We start from the raw sequence: 27,969 nt of genomic DNA, 5'->3' as shown, positions 1-27,969 counted from the left end.
ACAGGGATAGCACCTCCGGTAGTTTGGGATGGGGATGGGCTGGAGATTTCCTCGAACCGAAACCATTCCTCGAAGGATCCTTCTGCCTCCTCCTCCCCAAAAATTATTAGGAGTTCCTCTTCCACCACCAGCAAGACCTCTTCGGCCTCCTCCACAGCCTCAACTGGTGATTTTGGGGGAGCAGGAGTCTCTGCTGTTCCAGAGCCCTGCACAGCACTGCTTCCCATGCTGCAACTGGGACAATCTCTGCACTTCCCCCCACAACCACTCTTGTCCCCCACCCGGAGCCTCATAGTGCCAGCAAACAACAACTGAGGAAAGGAGAAGACACTGAGAGCCCTCAGCCGAGGTGCCCACCGAGCTTGACCCCAAGGCCTGGCAGCAGCCCTGGCACCAGAGGGAGGGAGGGAGGGACTAGAGCCCTAGCCCACCACTCTCACAGACCTGAACAGATCAGGCACTAATGTGAGCCCTCAGCCGAGGTACCCACCGATCTTGGCCCCAGGGCCTGGCAGCAGCCCTGGCACCAGAGGGAAAGAGGGACTAGAGCCCTAGCCCATCACTCCCACAGACCTGATCAGGCACTAATGTGAGCCCTCGACCAAGGTACCCACTGAGCTTGGCCCCAGGGTCTGGCAGCAGCCCTGGCACCAGAGGGAGGGAGGAACTAGAGCCCTAGCCCACCACTCCCACAGACCTGAACAGATCAGGCACTAATGTGATCCCTCAGCTGAGGTATCCAGCGAGCTTGGTCCCAGGGCTGGGCAGCAGCCCTGGCACCAGAGGGAAGGAGGGACTAGAGCCCTAGCCAACCACTCCCACAGAGCTGAACAGATCAGGCACTGATTAGTAATAATCAATGTGAGCCCTCAACCGAAGTACCCACCGAGCTTGGTCCCAGGGCCTGGCAGCAGCCCTGGCACCAGAGGGAAGGAGGGACTAGAGCCCTAGCCCACCACTCTCACAGACCTGACCAGATCAGGCACTGATTAATAATAAATGTGAGCCCTCAGCCGAGGTACCCACAGAGCTTGGCAACAGGGCCTGGCAGCAGCCCTGGCACCAGAGGGAGGGACTAGAGCCCTAGCCCACCACTCCCACAGACCTGAACAGATAAGGCACTGATTAATAATCAATGTGAGCCCTCAACCGAGGTTCCCACTGAGCTTGGCCCCAGAGCCAGGCAGCAGCCCTGGCACCAGAGGGAGGGAGGAACTAGAGCTCTAGCCCACCACTCCCACAGACCTGAACAGATCAGGCACTAATGTGAGCCCTCAGCCAAGGTGCCCACTGAGCTTGGCCCCAGAGCCAGGCAGCAGCTCTGGAACCAGAGGAGATAGATCCCTATCCACCAAAGCCGAGCACAATTGTACTCTCTCTCTCTCTCTCTCTCCAAAGGCTAGCAAGTGGCAAGCAAGAGCTCTGTCCCAGTCCACTGCTAGCAGAAACTGAAACCCAGCCTGGGAGACCATGGCTATTTATAAGCATGGGTCCCATTCAGCAAAACGGGAGGTCTGTGTTTGGCCATCAGAGCTGCCTATCAGGGTTTGCAGGGATGAGATTGGAGTGCCCATGGCTACAGAACACCCCCTTCCCCCTCCCTCCCCTGGGTGTCTTCTCCCAACTTGTAACTGCTTTGCAGCTCTGTGGTTGGAGGGAAGCCCTGCTGATCAAGGAAAGCTGGGCTTCTATTTGGGTTCCAGGGCGACAGAAGGAGGGCAGACAGAGCTCAGGCATTCCCCTGGCTCCTTTGCCAGAGGAATAGATTGCTGGCACCTGAGTGTCTGGCTTCCCGAACCGCGGCCGAACGCCCAAACCTGGCCTCTCCCGACCGCTGGTTCATTGGCCGTGGCCGATCACGATCTGCTGGGTCACGATTGTGCTATCGCCATTTTTGTGGGGTTTTGAGGTTCGTAATGCGGTTCGTGCCCATCTCTATTTATAACTATTTATGGCTTAAGAAATCACTAAAATCCTTTCAAAAGCAAAACTATACCCATTTACTAAGAGATGGACTACTTAAAATATGGTTTCAATACAGAAATAGATTGTGCCCACCAATCTCACCGCTGATGTCGCCAATAAACGCTTATTGTGATGCCACCACTAGAAATAGAATTGCTCAGTTTAGCTATGAATTTATGACAGATAAGCAAGGTAATGTGAAAACTTAGCAAGAAATTCAAGCTCAAGGGGAACACATTCCATGATTGATGTATCATCAAATAGTATCTAAGTTCAAAGAACAAATTCTCAAAGAAGGTGGCAGATTAAGAGAAAAAACAGAATTTGAATTACTAATAAGCAGTGACTGAGCCTGCAAAAGTGGGGAGGGTGGAATATAAATACAATAAATTAAATTAAATTAAATTGAAGCATTTACTAGGAAAAAATTATAAAATTCTACGGAAATGGAACAACAAGATAAAAACTGTATGTTAAAATGGATGAAAAATTTTGTAGAAATCATCTCCATGAATCAATGGTAAGATCTATGGACCAAAGGGATTAAAATTTAGAGACTGCCAATTGTTAAAAGAAAACTAGTACAAAATGTTCTTCAGATGGTATATTACATCCAAAGATATCGTGAGAATTAGTAAGGATTATAGTGGACAGTGTTGTGAATGTCAAAGTACAGACGCAACATTTTATCACGTGGTGGACATGCAAGGAAGCATGAAGGTATTCACTAAAGATTCATGAATAAATGCAGAAGTTTCTCAAGCTCAGGTTTAAGCTGAACCTGAAAAATATGCTATTAAATATTTTACCGAATAATGTTACAAAAGAACAGGGAGACCTTTTTTGGTATATGGTGACAGCTGCAAGAGTACTATATGCAGCAAAGTGGAAAACAGATTCATGCCCTGACATGCCTGAGTGGATAGACAAGATGTACAAATATGCATCAATGGCTAAATTAACTTCCTATGTGCGCAACAGACCAATATTGGAATTGTGGAATAAATGGAAAGATTTCTTTGATTATTTAGGTTAAAACTAAGATAAATTAAGATAATTATATTATAGAGATAAAATATAGAAGATATGACTGATTAAAATCACTGACACTAAAGTTTGGGTATAAGCAAAGAGAGGGGAAGAGAGCTATTATATAATCTAGCTGTGCTGTTATATACTTTGAATATATTTTTCTGTTGTAGTTTAAATCTAATTCAAATGTAGTTCTTGGTATAGGTTTCCATGCACTTTCTACTGTTATTCATATCTTTTCTTTATAAATAAAACCTTTACTTAAAAAAATCTATTGAATACCTGGTGAATCCAATTTTCTATGCCACACAGAAAACAGAACCGAGCAAAAAAGACCAACCAAACTTCTGTAAAGAAAGCCCAACAACTGGGGAAAACAACTCTCCCCCCCCCAAAGAACAAGTAAATTTAATAACATTAACAGGAACTATAAAACTCCAAACAAATTACCCACAACAGGATAAAACAACGCCCCCCCAGAAGAACAAGCAATAAAGTGAGCAGTAAATACAATAAACATCAAAAGCCAGAAATCAAAGCCCCCCCCCCAGCAAAAAACTGTTTTTAAAATGCAAAATAAAAAAGCCATTTCGCTTCCCCCTGTCCTTTCCAGACACCAGGACAACCTCCTCCCCCCACAAAGAGAGAAAAAAGAACAGTAAGTCTATGATGACTCTCAAACCAGGCAGCAGCCAGGAATACACTCACTGGGCAGCAGGCTTCAGTTGCAGTCCAAAGCAGGCCAGGAGAGAGAGCAGCAGCAGCACACAGGCAGTGTCTTTCAGTCTCCAGGCCAGAGCAAAATAGAGGCTGACTGAGGCAAGCCTCGTAATTTAACTCCTTGCAGCAGTTTAAAAAAGGCATTCTCCCATCATCCAGAGAAGGAGAGCTGCGGCAAGGATTGGCTACTCACACTCCCTCCTCCCTTCCACCTCCTGCCTCTGACTCGCTTCCCTCCTTCTTCCTTCTCCCATTTTGTGAAAAAGTTGGGAAGCAGTGTTTCTTTGTTTTTCCTTAGTAAAGGAACAGCAAGAAACAGCGCTGCTGCATTTACTGAAGTTTATCGAATTTTACCAAATAAATTCGGTAATCTTAAATTCAATCATTTATCCAGTAATACAGATTTAAATTCAGTAATAGCAAATTTTACCAAATCAGGTAAAATTTGGTATTTGGGGCAAATTTTGAATCTGAATTGCATATCCCTGAGCCTCTACACTACACTTCAGCTCTACAATTACCAACTTTCAAAGTGGTCAATCTAGCCATTCCATCAGTTGGATCTGCAGCAAATACCTGGTGATGTTATTCATCTTCATGTTCTAAAATGCTTCAACTGCCCATTAATCTTCTATTAAAGGAAAAGGTATTTTTCTCCTGACTGATTGACAGCCTCATGGTGTTCTATTGTATGATATAGCTCTGAGGGCTCAACTACGTGATATATATATAGATGTGTGATATATACAAATCCTGACAGCCCCACACTTTTTTTTGTTGTTTTTTAGGCGGGAGGGGGTGTTGAGGAATTCTTCAGGAAGGAAGATTTTGCATGGAGGAAAAAACAAGGAGGGTAAGCAGGGAGAGGAGAAATAGTTTGTGATTTTGAGTGAACAAGCAGTAATCAGTGAAAGGGTTAAGCAGTCCCTCCATTCCAGATCACTCTCAAAGCTGCTTTTCCAGAAAAACAAAACAAAAATATATACTGGGGTTCGGTAGTAGATGTATAGATATAAGGTATATTTAGACCCAGAGCTAACACCTTTAGAATAACTTTACTATAGCATTAATGACTCATTTTAAGAGCAGTATTTCCAGACCAAAGAAAGAAAGAAAGAAAGAAAGAAAGAAAGAAAGAAAGAAAGAAAGAAAGAAAGAAAGAAAGAAAGAAAGAAAGAAAGAAAGAAAGAAAGAAAGAAAGAAAGAAAGAAAGAAAGAAAGAAAGAAAGAAAGAAAGAAAGAAAGACCTCTGTTGAATAAAATGGGTGTTGTCAAAGAGTATGCATACTCTACATCATTTAAGAACCACAGATCAATTCTGTGAAATGTTGCTCTGTGGCTTAATGAACTATAAAGTTTATTGCTCTTAATTATATCACTATTGTGCAAAAACCACAACCTGTTGCAAATTCTATTATGGTTTTAAACAAACCACCACCTTTGAGATCAATATCCCCTTTAGGTGTCTGATTTTCTGCTGCTGAGTATGCATGATTAATTCATCTTTGTATCACACACTTTAATTTAATGGATTTAAAACAGAACAAATTTGGGTCATAGGGAATGGATATCAGTTTCACAGTTTAGAGAACAGCATCAAAAGAATTCAGTTAATGTATTAAAATTGATAAGTAATTGGAAAGGCTGCCCCTTATTGGGCAGTTTGCCCACTATTAATTATTCTTTAAAAGCACTCAGAAAATATTCTATTGTATTTGGCTGTCCTGATTTTTAAAAAAGAAGAGTATCGCAAGTAACTATGAAGAATAGAGTGATACAGGATCAGGTTCATCTTGCCACTGAGCTCTCTAAACTAAAATTATTATCAGAGCTGCCCCATTGGAGAATTGACAGAAACCGCATACAAACGGCTTCTCCTTCTATTGTGCCAGAGCTTGTAACAAGTAGATCAAAAGAACAGGCCTCCAAACACCATGATGCCCAGGATCCACCACACATCTTCCCCTAGCAGATCTCTTTTACAAAATATTAAAACATTTCAGACAATAAAAGCATTTAAAATACAAATATACATAAATTATTTAAAACAATTAAATAAAACATAACATATAGACATGTAAACATAAAAACATAACATGCACTGGCTGGAGAGAAACAAACTGCATCCAACCAAGACAAAAGAGGTGATGTTGAATAATTGTCACGGAATAATTGCAACTGGGGGACCAGCAAGGACTTGCTGTGGGGGGAGCATCTCATTTCCCCTCCCTCTCTATTTCCTCTTTCCTTTCCCTGGAAGCCTCCATGTCCTTCCCACTCACTAGCCAATCTACCTTTATCTGCCCCCCACCATCATTAGCTTTTTCTCCTTCCCTCCCTCTGGCAGCCTCAACCTGAAAAAATGATGGCCCATTTGTGCAATAGTGGTTGCCAAACCAGGCCCAGTTTTAATGGGAACCCACAAGCACTTGCAGGGGCACCTCATTTCCCCCATATCCCCTTTCCGACACAATTTCTCTTGAAATCTTCCTGAAATAGATTCATCCACCTAGCAGAAGATACCTACTTCTATACCTAAACCATACTTGAGGATTTGATTACCTTCCTCCCACTCTAACTCTTTCCCTTCTGACAAAAGATTCATGGCCTTTCATTGGCTGGAGTCTCTAGAAATTTGCATACACTTCCTGAGATCAGGGATTGGTGCTAACATCTGGAGGGTAGAATAGGATGTCCTCTGTCAGAGTAGCCCTTCTCTTTAAGGTTCGGTTTGGAGAGGTGAAATCCCTTTGTTCATTCTCAGAAAATGTGAATGACAGCAAAGAAAGAGTGGAACCCACTGCTCTGTCATTTGTTTATGCTGCAGGATTTATTGTGGCTCTCAAACTAATTGTTCCATTAGGGAAAGCACAGACTAATAAAGTGTGAGCATAGAAAATATGTGCAAAATATGCTTTGAAAAAAGAACCTTTTAAATAATCTAATCTTGAATATATTTTTGAGGTAGTTCCTGGACTTTGTTTAAAAAACGCTCCCTTCACATTTTCTGATGTTGTAAGGTAGAGGAGACTCTCCAAGACTTGCATTCTGTTTTCTGTTGTAATCACAGTAGCTCATAAACAGGTTGATGAGAAAGTTTGTAATAAAAAGATACAAGCAGAGGTTACTAAATCATATAAATGGAGAAGACTAGCCTATAGCCTTAATCTCACAAAGTCACTAATTATGGTTTAATGCCTGAGATTAGCAACCTCTTCCCTGTCTCAAAGTAAAAATGGTTAGCAACTAAGGAGCAGAGTGCTGAAAGTCTTTCTAGGAACTTGGACTATCTCCTCTTTAGTCCTTGTTTTCACTTGAAAAGCTAGCAGGTACTTTCTTGCTGCAGGCCAGCACCTACCCTATTTTCAATCAACAGGTTACAGTAAGTGACTATGGGTTTCTAGAAAAGCTTCTAGCTAGTGCAGAAGCCCCGAAGTAGGTGCAGGGAAATATCTTGCTGATCTAGTCTCCCAGGACAGCAAAATGATGCAGGTCCTCAGAATAACTCAGACCTGGGGAATTTTGAACCCTTATTTCTTTTCTTTTTTTTTAAACAGTATTTTTGCTCAGTAGTCAGCCTTTTTTAAATGTTAGGACATACTTTGTTTTTAAAGGTCATATTTACATTCCCTGCCCTTATAACATACATCAAATTTTTCTCCATGTTGATTGCTTGTATCATGATTTAGGATTGTTCTGTAAATTACTTAATTAATTTTTAAAAGTTCATCTATTTCAGTAATCGGCGCATATATGCTAGCACGGCAACTGCCTTTTTCAGACCTTAGAGAGCAATTCTAAACAGATCTACTTAGAATCTGTGTGGGACTTGCTCCAAGGAAAATCTTTCTAGGATGGCACTACTTGTCTAAGTAATAACAACTATGTAGATACAAAATCACCAGATAAGAGCATGACAGAGTGCATGTACTTTAGCAGTATGGTTTCTTGTTGAAGCAAAATTGGTAAAGTATGCCAGAGCTGCACAATCATTACTGTGTCTTCTCCGCTCCAGATGCCAGTTTGGAGAACCATGCAAAGTTACACTGCAATAATATAAACCCTGTCTGTTTTGTGGCTAATAAACTTTGTCGTTGTTGTTTTAGGTGCCATGGTGCCAATGCCACCACTGTGACTTAAGAAGTCCTCCAAAGGTAACAGATCAAGGAACAAGCTTTCTGACTTTGGGGAATTTTCTGATTAAAACTGTTAACCCTGTGTTAAATGACATGGAGGCAGCAGGTGTGTACATGCATCCGCAACTCTTTCCAGGTTAGTATTCCATGTGGGAAGACCAATCTGGTCCAATTCTTCAGTTTTTGGCACAGCAAGGTGACTCATTCAGTTCTTCTTGCCATTTTGTCTACTTCTTTCATTAACTCTTGGTTAACAATTTTAGTCAGGAAGGAAGACCAGCAGGCAGTAACCTGTCCATTCTCTCACTTTTACTAGGAAAAAATAGGGGCCATCCTCCCTCTAGAAAAAAAGAGGGCCATCCTACCTCTACTTCCCTTCTGGGGAAGGAATAAACAACCAACATCTAACCCTTCCTTTCTGTTTGCTTTTACGCACAGTGCAAGGACAGGTTGGAGGCCCAGAAGTTTAAATAAGGAGTCCCAGGTAGATTAGAGTGAGGAGAATTTTTCCCTCATCATGGAAATGAAACTACAAGGTACAGGGAGAAATGGCATAACAGGAGGACTGTGACGGCATGGTTGAAACAGAGCAGGCTGAAATTGAACCCAGTGAAAACGGAGGTCCTGCAGCTGGGATGGGGGCTGCCAGATGTTGGGATCCAGCTCCCTGCCCTGGATGGGACACCACTGGCAACTTTGCCAGTGGTAAAGAGTCTGGGTGTGCTCCTGGATGCCTCCCTATCGATGGAGGCCCAGGTCACGGCGGTTGCCAAGTCTGCATTTTTCCATCTTCGTCAGATCAGGCAACTTGCCCCCTACCTGATGCCCCAGGACCTGGCTACAGTGATCCATGCAACGGTCACCTCCAGGCTAGATTACTGTAACTCACTCTACGCTGGGCTACCCCTGGGCCTGATCCGGAAACTACAACTGGTCCAGAATGCGGCGGCACAGGTCCTGACTGGTATACCTTACCAGTCACACATCACACCTGTCCTGCGCCAGCTGCACTGGCTTCCGGTTGAATTCCGAATCAGGTTCAAAGTGTTGGTTCTTACCTTTAAAGCCCTGAGTGGGTTGGGACCGGCATATCTTCGGGACCGCCTCTCCCTGTACGTTCCCCGGAGATCGCTTCGATCAGCAAATAAATATTTACTTGTGGTCCCCGGCCCTAAGGAAGCCCGCCTCGCTTCAACCAGGGCCAGGGCCTTTTCAGTCCTGGCCCCAGCCTGGTGAAATGCTCTGTCAATGGAAACCCGGGCCCAGCAGGACATATTATCGTTCCACCGGGCCTGTAAGACAGAGCTGTTCCGCCAGGCGTTTGGTGATTGAAGGGGGCGGTGCCATGTCGGCCTCCCACCTTTGGGGTGGGGAAGGTTCTCCCCACCACTGCACCTTGTTAATTTGTTTTATTATTTGTATATTGATTTTAGTTTTTGTTTTTATCGATTTTAACTGTTCACCACCCAGAGCCCCTGGGGATGGGCGGTATATAAATTGAATAAATAAATAAATAAATAATAATAATTTATTGTCTTTGTCACTATCATAAAGAAGCAACTTCTTAAATTATTATTTTTTATTTCACTGCTCTGTGCTGGTTGGCAACACAGCACTCTCCTGCTTGCTTGGTGTGCTGGCATGCCATGCCAGTGCCACTTTGCTACTAAGTTTCCCACCATTTTGTGCACCTGCCAACGCTTGGCTTCCTTGGGCTCCATTGTTATGTGAGTTGTTATATCCTTGAAGAGAAACTCCTTGGATCTATGGGGTCTTGGATGATGTGGTTTTTGGTTAATTATGAAAAGAGCCTCATCATCTCAGCTCCCCCCTTGAAAAGAACAGTGTGTGCATGCGGACATCCCATGCAGCTGCCCAACATGTGCCTTGATGTGAGATTTCTCCAAGGATTTCTCAGGGTCCATAGACACTGAACTCTGTTGTTGCTTGCTCACTAACTCTGCAGGTCAATGGTGTGGAGGGAGGGCTGTGTTCTGTTTGGTGCCATTGTGTGCAAAAACAATTGCCTCAGAGCCTCATTATCCCACTCTCCTTGAAAAGAACAGCGAACATCTGTTCATGTGCAGCCAATAAGCATGCAATGAGCTGAAACTCATGAAAATGAAAAAAAAACCAGAAATAGATTACTTTCGAGCCTACCTGGAACAAACAGTGTGTGTTTGTGTGTGTGTTATGTGCCGTCAAGTTGCCTCCAACTTATGGCGACCCTATGAAGGAAAGACCCCCAAAACATCCTATTATTAACAGTCTTGCTCAGATCCTGCAAACTGGAGACATGGCTTCTTTTATTGAGTTCTGCAAACTGGAGAAGTGGCTTCTTTTGAGTCCAGCCATCTTGTTTTAGGTCTTCCTCTTTTCCTACTGCCTTCCACTTTCCTAGCATTATTGACATTTCCAGAGAATCTTGCGTTATCATGATGTGACCAAAGTACGGTAGTCTTAGTTTTGTCATTTTAGCTTCTAGGGTGAATTCAGGCTTGATTTGATCTAGTACCCACTTATTTCTCTTTTTGGCTGTCCATGGTATCCACAAAACTCTCCTCCAGCACCACATTTCAAATGAATCAATTTTCTTCCTGTCGGTATTCTTCACTGTCCAACGTTCACATCCATACATAGTAATGGGGATTACTATAGTTTGGATTATCTTGATCTTGGTTCCCAGAGAGACATCTTTATCTTTAAGGATCTTAAGGAACAAACAGTAATGGAATGGTATTATTTCAGAACCCCAGAAGCTGAAATTGAAATGGAAATTTTCTCAGTGCACACTAAACAGTCCTTTAAGCATGTGTGTGTATGTGTGTGTGGTTGGTTCCACATGGAGATTTTGCTCCAGTTTGACATCCAAACTGGAGGAGGTTTATTTGGAAGTTTATTTGGAACATCTGTACAATACATCCCCTGTCTACTTTCCGAGTTTTCTCCTGCTTTGTCAAGCCTGGTTTGATACAATCTTTTTTTGAAATATCACAGACAAAGTGTGTTTTCATGCTACAAAGATGGAAAGGTATATATTTTTGTTCACATTGGTGCTATTTTTCTTGTTTCAGCCTCCCTATGGCTGCCACTCCCCATGCATCACCAGGTAGCTTTATAAAAATTGGCAATTGCTAGATCAATATAGCATTATGATATCATGTAATGCTATAGCATTATATAGGTTGGCTAGTGGGTAGAAAGGAGAAGTGGAGAGAAGGGAGAGGCTATAGAAGCTTTCAGAAAATGAAAAGAAGAAATAATGGGAGAGGAGAAGTGAGATGTCCCTTGCAGGTTCCATTTGTCATCGATAGATTTAATTTTCAGTGTGGCCCCATCTGTGGATATTTAAATCCAGAGACTAGAACCATGAGCAGACAAGACAGATCTTTCCACAAATCTGAAAAAAACCAGGTTTGTAGAAAAATCTGAAATCTAAAGGAAACAAAAAACAAACAAAACTTCAAATAATAGAAGAAGAGCCTGTATCTTTAACAAAGGAATGCCCTTGCAGCGCCATGGTTTCAGTTGCTAGGCAATCACAACTTTGCCAGCCTATGAATCATGCTTTCTCTCACTAAAGATAAGGAGAAGGGATCTTTCCTTTCAAGGGATATTTTGGCCTCCCATCCACCCCTGTTCTCCCTTCTTCTGCTATATGGTTGTATTGTTCCAGAGCTTTTCAAACTATTTTCTCAGTGATTCCTATTTTTTGCAGCTGAGTAAAGCCTTCTACTCATGATATTACATATGTATACATCAGTATTTTGAAATTAATGTGGTTACTTCTGAATAAACATACATTGTATCATACTGTTAGTTTCACACTTTGGGGTCAGCCAGTCTTTTATCAGTTATATGATAAGTTTGAGGGCAAAGGCACTCCATGGCTGGGATGGACAGGTGCAACTTTAGTCAAGAAATTGGGCCCATAGAAGTAGTTCAGACATCACCCCTGCTAACTTTTCTCATTTATGAAAATATCAGTTAAATCAAATGTAAATATGTGAAGTTTAAACACAAACAGGTACAAAATTTGACTCATAGCTTTAGCCTTACAAAGTATTCAAAATGCTTTGCTGGAGGTGTCACCTATTTAAATTAATCTTGAAATCTCTAAAAGGACAAATATAATTACTTTTAAATCAAGTCAAATGGTTGTGTCTCAGACTTTCTGGCAGGCCACTTGAATGTCCAAATCACTGGGATTTTAATGTATTTATTTTCTTCTTTAAAAAAGAGTTATTGAGTTATCAAAATACAATGCAAAATATGATATTTAGAGAAAGGTTAGAAGAAAAAAAAACCTAAGAAGTTTCAGAAATGTAAAATGTCAAGACACATGAGAGATGTAAGAAGTAAAACATTTCGAAAGCTTCAGTCCTAATTGGCTGTAAGTTTCACTGAGCTCACTAAGCTTGCTTTCAAGTAAATGTGATTATGATCGAGGTATTAAACTGTTAGTGACTATTTTTAAGACCAACTAAGTAATAAAGCATATAACATGTTGATCACTTCTGGCTCCCAGCAGTAAGTTGACTATACTTAAAGCTCAAATACTTTTGAGCTCCAGAATCCTGTGGGGCAATTTTTCTTTATGTTCCTTATTATTCATTTCAAGCTTCAGTGGCCTTATGTTCTGCACTATCATTTATGCTTTAAACACAGAATACTTTCATTCTGAGCCATTAAGTTATTAGTACTAGCACTAAGATACGTTCCTCATGTACACTTCTAAAATATTACCATTAATAGGGAAGACAGAAGAACATTTGTATGTTATAATATTAGTGAATTAATTCACTGCAGAAAGCATTTGTTTTGCTGAAGCTGAACAAAAAGATTACCCAGGGAATGTCACTTCAAAAATATTCTGTGTTCTAGATCAATAATGGATTAATTTGCAACACATTAAGAACATTTATCTGCATGTTAGAGATGCACACAGAAATATTATTCAGGTTCAGATTTAGTTCATTTAATCAAAAACTTTGTTTGGATGTGTCCTGGGTTGTCATCATATACATTATTATATAGAGATAATGTTTATGTTGGGGCAGACGATCGGAGAAGGTGAGTGTTCCAGTGAGATGGGTTACGATCTGGCCTATAATATGTTTTGAACCTTTAGGGATTAACATAGTGCAAGGGATGGAGAGGTATGGTGGCTAGAAGACTGTTAGTGTAGGGAGACAAATGGGTTGGAGAGAGGTGGGGATGGTGCTTATCAGCTGTCTAATCTCTGTTCTGTCTGCAGAGATGTAAGTGGAGAGCTTCCTTATATATACTCACTTTGAGCAAGACTGGAGAAAAATAAGATCTATATAATCTCATATCTCGTGTAAAGCAGTGGAATGTATGCCTTAAATGTGGCTGAATAAACCAGATATTGTCATTCTATTGCAGCTGTACCTATTGGATATAAAGCCCTTCATTAACCCCAAACTGAGGACTGTTCAGTGGTAGCATTACCTTTCTGAGAGTCTTCCCTAGTGGCCGATAACCAATGCATGTACAGACTGGTCTGATTATTTGTATCTTGTATTGGGTACCAGGGACAGGTTAGAGATCCTGTTGGTTTTCCGTCTACCTATTTTTCCAGCAGATGCCCTGGTTGATCTGAAGAGCCACAGTGAGAGGCTATTCAGAGATCCCCCAAATGGATCATTCTTGGATATTTCAACAGTCTAGCCAAGGATGTCCTACCATTTTGAGCTCAGAATTTCATGGTCACCGTGGGGATCATGGGATTGTTCTAGGTTTTGAGAGGCCCCGAGGCATCAAAGGGGGCATATGCTGGATCTTCCTTTCTGTTGTTTACTTTTGATCTGATTAAGGTGTTGGAGATCTGACCTTTCTCAGACTCAGGAGAAAATACAGATGAATTTGCTGCTTTCAATTTGTGGCGATGGTAGACCTATATGATGCCTGAACCTCCCTGCTGAGTACTTTTTCTGCATTCACTCACTCACTCACTCACACTCTCTCTCTCTCTCTCTCTCTCTCTCTCACACACACACACACACACAGAGTACCTAAACTCTGTGAAGGGTGAGGAAAGAGAGGCTTGTTCATGTCACTCTTTCTGACTCCCTGTGTCTGTAAGTCAGAGGAACCCCTTAACTTAATAGTCCCTGATAAAACCACCCGTTACCTCTTCCCAGGTTCCAGAGTCACAAGCAAAGACAACTGAGATAAGAAAATAATCACTTTATTAAAGAATTGACTTCCAATTCAATTTAACTAAACGTTTATAAATACATCCAGTGCAGGTCTCTATAACTCTGAAGCCTATAAAATAAGAAAGTCTATCTTAGCAAGATGTTACCTGGACCCTGTGCTGTTTCTTAGCTCCTTGCTTACACAATCCGAGTGTCAGTTGCACACAGTATTCACGAGGCACTGCCAAACATTAATCCCTTACACTCTCCTTGATCAATGTTTGCCCTTCTGCTCCTCTATGCTCTCCTGAAAGAGTAGCAGGTTCCGAAAGAAGGGTCAGTTGGTCCAAGTGCTCCTTGCCAGGTCTTAGGCCAGTTATAGGCCTTGGACCCACTTCAGCCAATCAGGGGGTCAGATTCCTGAGTTGTTTTTATTAACTCTTACTGCACCAGAACTCCATGGCAAGTGTTGAACTAGCCAGGCCTGGTGGTTGGATAAGCACTCCATTGTTCAACAAATCAAAGAAAGGAAGAGAAAACCAGCCTTTTTTTAAGGTGCAGAAATACATGTGTGTGTACATGAGGTTTAGGACATTTGACTAGAGTTCTGAGATACCCAGGTTTAAATCCCCACTCTGCCATGAATCTTGCTTGGCTAACTCTAACCTTGGGCTATTTACTCTCTCTCTCTCTCTCAACCTAACCAACCTCACAACATTGTTATGAGCATATAATAATGGACGGGTGAGGGACACAGGACAGAGCTCCTTGGAGGAGGGGTGGAATAAAGATGCACCAAATAAATATATAAAGAAGTCATTCAGAAACTGCAATAATATCTGTCACTATGGGACAGAATAGAAGAAAACTGAAGAAAAAGAAATAAAGAGTCATGTTCCTCACTTCCCTAATTTTAATGCCGTTTTGCATTATTAGTAGCAACGAAGTGATTATGGTTGCATCTGCTGAGAGCTCTACATGCTTCCTCCTTTGAAATGCCTTCTTATCTTTAACCTGGCTAAGATTTTACTACTAAAGGCACATAATGGGATGACAGATATTACAAAATACACTTGAACCTGTTCAAGCATAGCTGAAGAGGTCCCAGAAGACTGCTCTCAGGACCATACCATCTGCTGTATAATGGTATACTGTTCATAAAATAGTTGAATTTCTCTACGTGGATACACATCTTAAATCAGCCAATGTCAAATCCATTCATGCTGTGCTTGCACTAAAATACAACAAAACTCCAAAAAGTCACTGATGTTTCATTTTGTCTTACTCTGTTAGTGCACCCTACTTGCTGTCCGTAAGCTTTTACAGACACCATTATATACAAAGCCCAATACACTCATAGTGTAAGGAAAATTTTTAATTGCATTTGCAATTACTATGGTTTTGCTTCTCTCATTTCCTCCCTGTTTTGGGCTATTTTTAACATGCAACTTTCTTGAAATATAACTACAAACAATTGTAGAATATGCTGATTAATTATAATGAAAAGACATCTTCAAAAGTGCTTTTTATATTCAAAGGATTATCTTTCCCGGGAGATTCTCAAATATTTGGTTACTGAAGAAAGTGAATAGTATCATATGCAAGCAAATTCTATCAATATATTTGAAAGGGAAAAAATGTCCCTGAGCATATTTCATCCATATATAAACTTTAACTAAACAAGATTCATCTCTCAGCCAGGTGCAGATTTACTACCTATAATTTATATTTGCATTTTCAGTTGCAGACTGTCAATTTCCACTGTCATACAGAGGAAGTTACTAATTGTAGCTAATATTAGAAACACACACATACACCCCCTGTACCAGTATGCTTTGTGTATGCAGAGTTTAAAAGTGTGCGTGTGGTGGGGGGATTCCATTAACATGGCAAGGGAAGGTACCATCGGGACATAAGGAAAAAAACTTCACATTAAGAGTAATTCAACAATGAAATTGGCTGCCTAGGGATATAGTGGGTTCTTCCTCATTGGAAGTCTTCAAGGAGCTGCTGGATGAATACTTGTTGGGGATGCTTTAGAGCTGTTCCTGCATTGGTCAGGGGGTTGGACTAGATTGTCTGTAAGACCCCTTCCAACTCCATGAGTCTATGAAAATAAAGGCATGAAAGGATTTCTAGTGATCAGATTCTCTGAGTGTTTTCACTAACATTACCAACAGCAGCAAGAAGGAGTCAATTTGCATTGGATGGTATTAGGATGGTTTTAGGAAAGGGTGTTTTAAACCTTGCCCCCACATTTTTTTACCCAGTGGAGATCCACCCCCAGCTGTTATTTGATGTGGTAGGAGAAAAGATATGTAAAATAGGGTGCCCATCTATGGCTAACAGCGGGGAGAAATTTATGTCATATGTCTCCCTCTCAGTGTTCCACTTGCAACCCTAACTGAGCTCCCCATCAATAACTGCTTTTTACTGTTAAAGAAACATCACAATATCCAGTCACAAGCCTCCCATAAACCATCTCATATTTATTTTAGAGTGTTAGGTATTGCACAAATAATTGTTGACTTGAAATTATTTTATAAAAGGAACATTTGGATTAGCTGCTACTTAAAATACTTAGCCCTGTTGATGAGTTACAGCAAATTCATATATAATCTGAATACAGTGCACACTTGATTGTTTCTTTGTATGTACATTGAATAAACCCCATGTCACAGTCAATACATGTACTTCAGAACATATGATACAAACACCACAATGATCTCAATACTAGCCCCCAGTTTCATTCATAAAGTGATCACACGTTGGCTTTTTCTTACAAACAGACATATGCATATACAGGCAGCTGGTACAGGCTTTCACAATAACATGTGAACATAGCTATTGTCTTGACCTCTCAGAATTGGTAGTTTAAAGATTAATTTACAAGCATAGCTTTTGGATCCCTATACTATGGGATACTTAGGACTAGCTACTCCTAAAAAGTAAACAAATTAAAATCTGTGAAGCAATAAGAACTATCTCCAGTCACAACTTTGGCAGAAACATAGTATGGGATATATTATTGTCTAAAAGCTGTTTAGAGAAATGTGGAGAATAATGTTCCTCAATAGCTATATAAATGAAGATGTTAAAAACAGAGCATGGTGCTGTCTGAATCTCATCTCTAAAGTCTTGACTTCCAGGTAGTTTTCATTATTTTATTGTGTTGTTGAAAGGGGAAAATGTTTTTCTGCCTTGGCTCACCATCATCCAGCACACCAGTTTTCAAACAACCTTATTTACTCCTCACCATGCTTCCTATCAACGGAGATGAGAGCATTACAAGAGCACATGTGACATCACAGCATTAATCATTGTTATCAAGCCTTGAATCATTTTGCCTACTTCACAGACTAGAGAACTAAATAAGAGGAAGCCCTTAGAGGATCCATCCTGAAAATAAATGAGCCAGTGAAACAAGTATATCCAATTTGTGCATCATAGCTAAATGTAAGGAATAGGCAAAGGTAAAAAAAATAAATAAGGCTAAACACAGATGCAAATCTATTTCTTTAATCTCACATTCAAAATGCTCTAATCACATGTAAAGCAAAGGGAACAGGATTTTAGAACAGAAGGGGATTGCAGTGAAAGAAGCTGGCCAGTCTTCTTTACTACTTTTCTGCCTCTCCACTCGATGTTTTTCTCAGAGCTTAGCATGGGATAAAGAGATTTGGTGGGACAGACTGTATTAAGGTAATCCAGAGGTAGACAATGGATTTTGAATTTTGCCAACTGCGTAGAGAAACACGTCCTGCTCTTTTAATAGAAGCTTAATGGGATGTTAGTTACCAGGCAAAGGTAACTAACTAGCACACCAGTGCTGTCTCTTCATGTCATGAAAATCTCTAGTTGCCTATTTCAAGGCATTAATCATCTATTAAAGGGACAGGACATCATTCTTCAGACCTGTTAGAAACTCTACCATCAACCTAATTGGTCTAAATTTCAGACTCCCTGCTTATCTCTCACATGATTAACATAAATCAATGTTTAAACAAAGGAATCTGCTAGATAACACATCAAGTTTGGCTCTAGCCTAGTATCTTTATATGTGTACGCCCTGGCATCCCCAAATATGACACGGGACAATAAAGGCAAAGACAACTGAGTGTGGATTCAGCTGCTGTTATTTATTTAAATTCATTTAGATGGCTGATCTATGTCCCTGTTTATTTAAATAAGCTGACCATTTTGAGGGCAGGTTGTACTAAGCAACTGCTTCAAGTATCCAACTGGCAGGCCTACCATAGCTCCAAACTTAGCTGGCAGCTTTGCCCACCTCATTTATCTTAGCCTGCACAGCCATTCTGTGCCAAGAGGTGCTCAGCTTCATCTGCCTCCCCTGAAGGGGCACAAGGCACCTACCAAGTTTGAGAAAGGCCACTCAGCACCTGGGTGCTCCTTTACACTGTTCAGTTACACTGGTCTGTTCAGAACACCCCCCAGTCACCATGATGCCTCAGGGTGTTTGTCAATTAACATTACCTATCCTGAGCAACCTGCCCTGTTGTGCCCTAACCAGCATTTCAACCAGGCCTATTTGAATGACTCCCAACCCAGAAGTAGCACAGAGCAGGCAAAAGGGGGCTGCAACACTGCCAATCAGATTAATACCCCCTCAACTTCTGCTTGGCCCCATAATGGCAACCTGCTGGTCCCGTGCTATACCATGGGTGGGTGGGTCAGTTAGTCACCTTGGCAAAATGCCTGCTGGAGAGAAGACACAGGTAAGCAAATAACTTCCTGTTTCATCACCAGTAATGTCTTGTGGCCCGTTTGCATCTATGTGGGGCTGAAACAAACTGAATCCATGGCATTACTGCCATGAAGTCCCCAAATTAAAAGTGTATATTAATTATATATGATACATATAATAACCTAGACAGGTTATGAAGATGAAACTTGCTGTTTCCTAACTTCAACATGCAGTCCTAGCTAGTAGGTGTGTATTTCTAGAAAGTTTCCATTTCAGTTTCAGTTCTGGGACTTCCAGAACAATCCTGTTTCATTTCTAGTTTGTACCAGCTGGATCTGTCCAAACTGGGAACTGATCCATTTTTTTTTTCATTTTGGTCTGTTGCATATGCACAAACGCACACTGTTCTTTTCAGGGGTGGGTGGGTAAATGAGACTCTGGGGTACCTGTTTTCATGATTAACCAAAAACAGCATTAACCATTCGTCCCTTTTGTAGTCTAAACAACTGATCCATTGAGTTTTTCCTCAAGCACAATCACACACACACACACACACACACAAAAATGGACCTGTAGAAAGTGAGTGGCAGTGGGTAGAGCAATGGCAGTGGGGCATTCCCAAGTAGAAGAGTGCTGCAACAAGTGCAAAAAGCTATCCTGCTTCATGTGCACTTTTTTCTTCTCCTGTAGTCCCAATAACTTATTACCTTTGCATTCTGCTGTTGCCTGTTGGTTTCACATTTCCTTGTTCTTTGTTTCTACAAAGAGTGAGTCCAAATTCTTCTTTTTGATGCTCAAGTTCCTCTGCAAAACAGACTGTTCTTGCTGCCAGTCTTCTCCATCGCCCAAGTGCAGACAGGCAGGCACACAGGCAGAATGATTGGCTGAATCTCCCCCCCTCACCCCCCCCCCCCAACAGACCTATGTTTTCCCCATACGTTTTCCTTTTGCTGTGGGGGCAGGTGGGATTGTTTTTGAAAGTGCAGAGTAGTCAAATGACTCATAGGATGAAGGGGAGCAATCCTAAACAGGTCTACTCAGATGCAAATCCCATGATATTCAATAGTGCTTACTCCCAGGGAAGAGTCTTTCAAATTACAGCCTATGATTGAAGTCTCCCTTCCAAACATTTCCAAAGCTGATAGGCAGGGAAGGGTGGGTCTCCCCTTGCAAGGACCTGATTGGGGGAGGGGGGGTGCACTCAACCATATTGGTCTTATTACCTCTTCCCATGAACAGAATACTGTAAGGTCTCTCTCCCCTTGGATCTGATTGGTGCTGTTCAGGAAAATAAGCTGCTGTGCTGCCCAGTGAGGCGAGCCTGCCCAGCATTGAAGTTATGGAATATAATGAAACACACGGACTTTTTAGTGGGAGAAACTCATTGCAATTTAGCTTTCTGGTTTGGGTTCAGCATTCCAGAAGCTGCTTTAACAAGCAAAACCATCCTGTGTATAATTTCAGCTCTTTTTTTCTGAGAAGACAATATTCTCTTGGAAAGTCAAAAATGCTAGGAAAAGTAGAAGGCAGTAGGAAAAGAGGAAGACCTAAAACAAGTCACGTCCTCCAGTTTGCAAAATCTGAGCAAGTCTGTTAATGATAGGATATTTTGGAGGTCTTTCATTCATAAGGTCACCATAGGTCGGAGGCAACTTGACAGCACATAACGCACACACATCCCCGTACTAACTAACTAGTAATCAAGGAATGCTGAAAATTAGTTCTCTGAAGGACTCATAATCTTTGAGAGAAAACAAGTACATTCTCAGTGTGATTGAAAGTTCGAACACTTATTTTCTGACTCAGAAACAAATAGTCTTATAATGCTGTAGAAGCTCAAAACAACAGTTCAGAATGTCTGTTCACTAGTGTTGCCAAAAGACCAGGAGGCTTACTATGTGGGAACTGAAAGCTGAACCTTTTCATAGCATGGAGGGAAATAATATTAACTGGTAAATAACATCTCACAAAGCCCTCTTTAAAGCAACAGGACTTTCTTATCTAGGTAGTTGGCAACCCTAGTCTTCATCCTCTATAACTTGAGAATCTCCCTAAGAAAATCACAGTTTTAAGATGCTTTAGGGAGGAAGAGAAGTGCCATGATATTTAAAGCAAGCAGATACTTTAAATTTGTTATGCAGATGCAGAGTACATGAGACCTGTGGCACGCCAACGTATGGGTTAGAGTCCTCCTCACTTTAAGTGGCCATGTAGTAAAGCAATGGTGAGTTGAATAAGCGGCAAGGACATGCGATGACTTTGTTGCTGTCCAAACAGCACACAAGGATTGACTATCAACATGAAGGGTTAGCCATCACAATGAAAAGAAAGCATGAAGACTTTACTCAAAGAGGAGACATGGATTCAGTCTACATGTTTTCATGTGAATTCTGGCACCAGATGAGCACATGATTGAAACCTGTGATTGCTTCTTTCCTTTAAAAACACAGCAGGATATGGCAAGATGAACTGGCAAAATCCTGCTCAACTCATCATCTCAAAATGTCAGAATTTTCCTCAAGCACCCTCATTACCTGTGAACTCATCTGTTCTTATAAGCTACTGTAGCCCAAGGTGTTAATTAGTTACACTCTCAGTGCTCTGTAACTAAGAAGCCACTACAATACACTTTAATTCAGCCAATGTTGTATTTATAGTTCTGCAGGGCTGAGGTTACAAAAGAGAAATTACTAGTTTGATGTTCTTTTTTGTGATTTTGTCTTTCCTGTCGGTGGTGAGCTTGAATCAAAAATAACAGGCGTCTATCAATGGAAGAAGGCTTCAATTTTTCCCACAGTATATTTCTAGAAATGAAGTCAAATGCTGACCTGAAATCAATGAAGGCTGCATATAAGGACACTGATGTTCTTGTAGAATATTTTGCAATTAGGTGATCCAGGATTATACATTGGTCTAGAGTTGAACGACCCTCTCTAAAACCCGCTTGCTCATTGGCCAGACACTGCTCCTGTTCAGTCCAGTCTCTTAGTTTCCACTGTAAGTGCCTCTCATATAATTTGCTCAAAGTGCTGAGTAAGCTTATCGGTCCATAATTTGATGGCACCATGGCACCTAAGTGAAAGACTGTAGCATCAGAAGGCCACTGAATGGGCATGAACCAGCTCCACATGCCTGGGACCTCCTCAGTATGGCTTCCCTTTAATAATAGCCTTTTATTTCCAATATTCACCCTAATCTGCATAGCATGAGCTTTTGCAGCAACTTGGACTTGGAGGCTGCAGGAGACCCCTGCCTCCTCAAACCCATGTGTGCACAACTGCATGGATGTAGACAGCCTTTCCAGCATTGTGTGTAAAACACACACAGAAAGGGATAGCAATGGAGATGCTGGTGCCAATGGCACCATGTCTGCTTCTCCTCTCCTTGGTGCAAAGCAAACCTTTGCTATTCAATCTTTATGAGCTACTCAGTGGTAATGCTATTGGTCAGGAAGTGCTGAAGAAAAAAACATTCATGTGCACCATGCACATCTCCTTTCCACCAATGGAATTTAACTCTAAGGGCTCAGCCTCATCCCTTTGGATCCAATTGGTTGCATCATTGATAAGTGCAGACAGACTTGCCATTAAGGAATCCAAGATGCTGCTGGACTACCCCTGCACTGCCTGGCCTGCCTACATGGCCTCTGCGTACCAAAAACTGAATCGAAACACACAAGATTGGGAGGAGAGAACTGTTGCAGTCTTGTTTCTCGAATTTGTTCTATCATTCTGAAAGTCACTTTAACAAACTGAACCAGCAATTTCTGTGTATTTTGGGCTCATTTTTTTCATTATGCACACCCCTATTATTTACTCCCATAGAAATGTACACGCACCTACAACATTCTAAACAATTCTCATTAACCCCTGGATTAGGGGCAAAGATTGACAATCATTTACCAAATATAGTTGGTCTTAGAAGTTTGTGCATATAAATTCTGTACTAACAAAAGAGTCTGAATTTAGCCTGCCATAATAGCTGTTGCCTGCCCTCCTCCCTCCCACACCCATCCTGTAGCAAGCCAAGACAGCTCAGCAGTGCCTGCCCTCTCAACTCCCCCACACTTACAGGAGGTGCAGTACAGCAGCATCTGCCCTACCCACCCCCACACCCCAGAGGTGTGACATGGGCAGTGTCCACCATCCCCCCCACACACACACACTTACAGGCAGCACTGCCCTTTCCATCATCCTTGACTCCCACTAGGAAAAGGCAGTAAGAACCACACACCCTCCTCTTTTTCTTCCAGCTTGGCAGTGAAAGAAGGAGGAAGAGAGTGAGCTGGGCCACCCCCTCCACTTCTGTGATGGAGGAAGGGAAGAAAACAGCATGCTTTTCGTGACCACCTAGTGTGGCTGTGGCTTGCTACAGCAGATCCAAATGCTGGTTGGGTGCGAATGGGGCTGGTTGGGTAGGAATAGGGCTGGTTGGTGCCCCTCTATGTCTTTGCCACTATAAGCAATTGCATAGGGCTGCCTAGCGGATGGGCCACCTTTGTAACAATAGAAGAATAGATACAGCGAGTTGGATCCAGGTAGCTTTTTAACTGGTTGAAAAGGGAAAATGGGTCCCCATTAAGCATCAAAAAGACTGTTCTGAGAATCACACAGTCTGCATACACAAAAGCCATGTGGGACAGTGGCTGTAATGAGGATGGCCAAGACTGGGTGAAATAGCTGACTGGATTGAACCCAGTATCAGAATACTGGGTTACTCAGAACTAAATGTTACTCAGTGGAGCTTTACATGGGTATGACAGTTTCCTTTATGGTACAGCAGATGGAATAAACCATTGAAGGCCACAGAAAAACATATATGAATGGTAAAATAACAAGTATATCTAGGGTTGCATAAAAGGTCAGTTTTCATTTTATTTATGCTCCACTGTTTTCAATGATATGTGTATGAAAAGATGAGTAAGTGCTGGAAGCTGATTAGCCTACACTCATATATCTATGGAATAAAAATGCCAAATGGCACCTACCAAAATATTTTCACAAAGTGTCTATAAAAGACACAGTGCACAGTATTCTTTATGCAACCTGTGTTTTAAAAAGATAACTTGAAAACCTGATTTTAGCCATAAAACAACAAAAAAATGTGAACAGCATTTTGAATGACTTAAATGCCTCAAGCAGAATTATAAATCAGTAATTCCCCAGGAGTCAGCTCCTGGAGTTGTCTTACTGCCACTGTGAACTGTATTTTACATATAAATCCAAAAGAAATAGTCACACCAGTGTAGCTGTTTTTGAGACTTACAGGCATAGTCATGACATCAATAATAGCAAACAGAAATGTTCTATTTGTGTCCAGAATGCTAAAGCAGTGCATAATTACAAGTGAAAAATAGATGTAAATGGATCAAAGCTGTGTTAGTCTATTGGAGAAAAAATCATGTGGAAATGACACAATACTCATACTACCAAGTAAAAATCACAAAGCAGCAAGCTGACTTCTCGAGTTTTGTATGACTCTTTTTTTGGTTCAACTTTTACACAAAGAGATGAAGGGGGGAAAGATGCAAAGGAACAGAAAACATGTTGCTGGTAGTGGGCAAAATCCAATTACAATAGATTGACATTTTTAAAAAGGAGTCCCCAGTTCTGTTAAACAGTCTGAGACAGTGTCATAGGTGCAACCACAAACTGGAAGCCATGGGAGGCAGAAACAAATGCAAAATGGCTGGCATGGTGATCAATCATAAAAGATTGGAAGGGTCCAAGTCACTTGATCCTATGATGAGAGCAGCTAGTTCTTAATGAGCAGTCCTTGCATACCCAAAGGTGATATATCTTGGAGAATTTTGAATCACTTCCCTATTTAAGGAGGTAGAGGAAATTCAAAATTCAAGCCTAGCCATTCGCTTTGGAGAAGCAAGTGGGTGCCACAAAACACATTGGCAGGTACCTCGGTGTCCATAGATACCAAGTTGGGGATCATTGTCTTAAGATAATTATTCAAGATGTTCTTGGAATATCTAATTACATTGTGCCTAGTGATGCAAAGTGATATCTAGGAGAAGACCCTAATTTTGATGAGAGCTGATTCCAACTTCAGATCCTAAGATTCTGAAAAAAAAAGATAATAAATAGCTTGTCCCACCTCTATGGTCCCATCAATAAATAGATATCCCCACCTTCACTCTGAACTCCCAAACCTGCTTAATCCCCCAGATCTCCTGATCATTTGATTTCAGTGGTTACAGTAGTGGTGGGGATAGAGGAAAAGAAGTCTTTGTTCCTCTGTCTCTCTGTTCCATCTCGCATCAGCCCTAAGCAGGACTATCCAGACATCATCATTGTCGTCCTCATCATTGTCATCCTCATAATTGTCGTTGTCGTCATTGTCATCATCATCATTCTCACTGAGATTCAATCCAGATTACAGAAGATAAAACCATCAGACAGCTCATAATTCCAGTTAACAATGCAGTAGGACTATGATTAAAGAGTTGGACAACACTGAAAGAAAGAAAGAAAAAATATATATTTAAGGCATGACATACCACAATGCAGAAAGTGGATAACAAAAGATATGATGCAGTAAAAGGAAGGATATATATTACAACAGACTATGACATGGATCTTTTTCCTGTTTCAAAGGAACAGAGCTAGGCAATGCTCAAGCACCATTCCTATTAACAGATTTTGTTTGACCTCTCTTTCCTAGAGCAAACTATGAGACTGTCCAAGAAGCATCACTCTAAATTATTTTCATTTGGCCTGTATATCAGACCTGGCTTTGCAGTGAAGCCTAAAGGAGCTTACAACATCAACCCCCCTGAGTCTTTGTTATTAGTTATTTTTATAAACCTCCTGCTTCAGTGATCTCTGAATTCTTAATCATGCACAATTTACCTCACAACAGAGAACCCATAGTCTTGGCTTCCATAGGAACATCTAACAGCTGAGGGGAAAGCTTACATTGCAAACAAAACATAGTTCCCCAAAATTATAGGGGGCTGCATGGGTTCCCTCAGTTGGAAAAAAAGGCATGTGACCTTTGGATTTGACAGCTTTTTGCCTTGTGAAAAACAGTGAGTTATATTCACTGTCTCTTTTCTGGCACTAAGAAACCTTTTCTGCTTTGACTGTTAATCCTCTTCTGAGAGTCAAGGCTAAAAAGTGTCCCGTTGTTAGAGAACAGTGACAAACATTTAGATAAACCTCTTAGGTGAAGATTGTATATGTGGCAGGGTAGATTTTAAATGGAAGGAAGCATGAGCTTGGGGAGAGACAAAGAGAGAGAAATGCGGTAACACTCAAACTGTGTGTTCACGTTTTTGTAAATAGTTTAAACATGTCTGTCTTGTGTTGGAGCATGCATTCAAAGTGGAATGATCCTCCTCCTGCTTGTGGGGTTTAAACAGATAAAACCAAGATAACTAGGTTTCTTACTTCTGTGGGTCTGGCCCTCTTCTAGGATTGCAAACTCCAGGTTGGGAAATTCCTGGAGATTTGGGAGTGTAACCTGGGAAGGGCGAGGATTGGGGAAGGGAGTGATATGATTCCACAGAGGCCACCCTCCAAAGCAGCCATTTTCTCCAGGGGAACTCAACTTTGTAGTCAAGAGATCAGCTATAATGCCAGGAGATCTCCAAGCCCCATGTAGAAGTTGGCAAGGCTAGCCACCTCAGAAGGAATGCTAAGGTTCCTGGTAGATTACAGTGTGAACTAAAGAACTCATAGGCCATAATCTCACCTCTATTAAAAGCCATTATGAACTGACAAGGTTTGTAATCTGAATCTGGATATTGTGAACTTCAGCAACATTATTTGTTGCACCAAATCAAACTGGGGGAAAAAAATAAAATGGCCACTTTCCCATTGGAAGGTGTCTCTGAGTTTACTAGAGCAGAAGTTAAGAAAAAACATGGAAGTCTCTCCAAATAGATTCAACAACTAGCTATTGTTGATATGCAGGGGGAACTATATGCAATTTCTTTGGTGATCAATTATTGAAAGCATCTGTCAAAACAAGATTTTTTATATGCCTATGGTATCCTGTTAATGCTACAATAGGAACATATGAAATAGAGATCAAAAAGGGGATCAGATATGTATACATTTTCGAAAGAGTATTGAAACATTTATTTACTTTGAAAGCTCAGCCTTTATCCTAAAAGAACTGCAAGATCTTTTATGTACAACATATGTTAATGAGATTTAAAATGTTATATAATTAATGAACATAGTTAATAAGTAATTTAATAACCACATATATTGAGCTGCATTATTTTCCATTCATTACCATTCAGAACAAATAATTCCATATGTATTTTTATATGTGGAAAGAGAGAAGAGATGAATGATAATAAAAGTTTTAAAAGTGTACAGCTGTAAAATTTTCAGATAATATTTTCCACCCAGGGATGAAGCACGTAGCCATGGAAACACTGTAAACATGCACATATGCTTGTTATTTCAATGATATTCACACCCCAATAGTTAAAGGTAACTTGACATTTTCATTATAATTCCTTATTTTTATGTGGTTGCATCTAAGCTGGAGGAGAAATATTGCAGGTGTATATATTTCAGCATCTGAATGCAAGGTTGTTTTGCTGCATTATAGGGCAAAGCATCTAGGTGTTTCAGAATTAAGAAACTAGGGCTAGCCCAACTACAGAGCAAACAATTGGGGGGGCAGCATATTTTGAAGGGGCACAATTTCCAGAAAGGTAAGGACACAGAAAGCATATACAAACAGAAACAGAAACAAAATTTTACATGTCAAGGGGAGGAAATGAAGAAAGGCATTGTCAGGTTCTACCTTGGGCATCGCCCTGTGAGGCGCCAGCATGCCTAACTTTAGACCCGGGGTACCATCAGGGAATATGTGGGCTCCCACTCTGTGGAAAGAGGGGGGTATACCTCACCCTCGCACCCTCTCAATCTGCTCACAGGCCTGCTCAACCTGACAGAGTCCCGGCTGCCTTCCATGACAGCCCCTTCCCTCCTCTGAACTTACTCTTCCTTCTCCCCTTACGCTCAGTTTCTTTTCTTTTCTCTCTCCCTCCCCCCTAAACTCCTCCACAACCCAACCCACCCTGTGAGTGGACTTCCCTTTTATCCCTTCACCCGCTCCCTGCTCCACTTGTCAGCCACACACCCCTCCTGCACTCTAGCCACAGCCCTGGCTGACTGAGGCAGCTGCACCTGGGTTTGCTCTGCTGGCTGTCCTGGGCAGCCACACCTGTGCCTCCTTGGCCGGCTGCCAAGCTTTCTCTACTGAGCTGACTGCT

Source organism: Eublepharis macularius, chromosome 8, assembly GCF_028583425.1.
Source record: "Eublepharis macularius isolate TG4126 chromosome 8, MPM_Emac_v1.0, whole genome shotgun sequence".
Taxonomy (NCBI): Eukaryota; Metazoa; Chordata; class Lepidosauria; order Squamata; family Eublepharidae; genus Eublepharis; species Eublepharis macularius.
The sequence above is the reverse complement of the archived record's forward strand: the minus strand, read 5'-3'. Positions refer to the sequence as shown.